The following is a 1729-nucleotide window of genomic DNA, read 5'->3' on the forward strand; positions in this document are numbered from 1 at the left end:
TCTCTGGCAAATTGACGTAACCCTACCCCGACCAAAACATGAGTCTACTTATTCTATTTTAGCTTGTCTACCCTCTCCCTATGTTTTTCTCTGCACTAATGACTCCAAAAGACTTAATATACAAATAAATTATTCTGGTGGACCTAACATAGTATCTTGTGAACAATGTATGCTCTCATCTTGTTTGAACCCTCAATATAACGTTTGCTCCTTTGCAGTGTTGCAATGTCCACCCTATCTTATGGTGACTGTGACTGTAACCACTTATTGGTATGATAACTATGGTCTTGCTGTGTTGCAACAAGTACAAGATTTGATGCGGCCGCGACGGTTTGTGGGCTTGCTTTTCTTGAGAATATCAGCTTTAATAATTGGAATTACCTCTGTCATTGTGGCAGCAACATCATTGACTCAACAAGTGTATACTGCTCAATATGTTAATACTATGTCTAAAAATGCCTCTTTAGCTATGGCAGGAAGTTATAGGTAGGAAACTAGAAATGGAGGTAGATGCCCTGGAGGAAGCAACAATGCATATTGGGACTAAATTACAGGCATTAAAAGTAAAATTGGCACTGTCCTGTCATGCCGACTACCGGTGGACTTGTGTAACACTGCTGAAACTAAACGAGACAGATTATAACTGGGAGAAAATTAGAAACCATATTTCCGTGGTATGGAATAACTCCAGCATTCGTGTACATTTAGGAAAACTTCACAATCAGATAAAGACCATGGAACATTCCTTATTGGATTTTACTGCTACAGGAGCAGCAAATGACTTTTTTCATACATTTTCAAACTTTATTTCAGGAAAAAACATTCTGTCTACTATTTTTAGCTATGTTGCTATGGCCGCTCTAATTCTGCTTCTCATAATTATCCTTCCTTGTATTGTCAGAACTTTTCGACAGAGCACTCAGAAGCTCACGACTGAATTACATCTGGGGTCTTAAAAAAAAAAAAAATGGTGAGATGCCAGGAGCCACCACGGGAGATCCCACCCATGACAAAGGTCATGTGGAGAAGACCTGACAGGCAAAGGCAGATCAAGACTCGAGGGATTCCCTGGACCTGCTCAAGCATCTGCCCCAAAACCAAAATCTGTTTGTCTAATGTTTATTATATTATGCCTTTCACCAATTCTTCTGACATTAACAAGGGGCTCTCCCCGATTACTTTTCTCTGAAGAAAATCAACTTAAGGCTCTAGTTAATAACTCTCTTGGCCTTGAAAGGAGCATTTCAATTCTAAGCCCTCTGTTGCTATTTTAGCTTGCTTGGCAGGTTTATCCACACTCTTGCAACTAACACACATGATTGTTTACAACACACCAAGCATAACCTTCAAGTGATTTAAAAAAGCTTTATTAGAATAATACTGCATTGTTGAGCCAATGTTTGCTACCAAGTTTCCCTGTCCTTTACCCAATGTGCGCCTGAGAGTGCATTAGCTAGTATAGTTGGTATGCAAGAAAAACAAGCAGTAGCCTTGTCATTAGCAACATAAGACCCTTGAGTTAATAAGTTCTTTCTTTGTTGTAACCCACTACACCTTTGCTCCATAAGAATGTAGCTCTGTTTCCTGAGGGGGACTGCAGACTGGAAAGATAAAGGGAAAGCAGGTTTTCTGGCTGACCAACCTTTATCAAGAAAGAGTTACAAAATGTTAACAGGCCACAGGGCCAGAAGATAATGTACATAACATAAGACCCTTGTTTGTGGAAAGT

This window comes from Bison bison, unplaced genomic scaffold (assembly GCF_000754665.1).
Source record: "Bison bison bison isolate TAMUID 2011002044 unplaced genomic scaffold, Bison_UMD1.0 scf7180017862921, whole genome shotgun sequence".
Taxonomy (NCBI): Eukaryota; Metazoa; Chordata; class Mammalia; order Artiodactyla; family Bovidae; genus Bison; species Bison bison.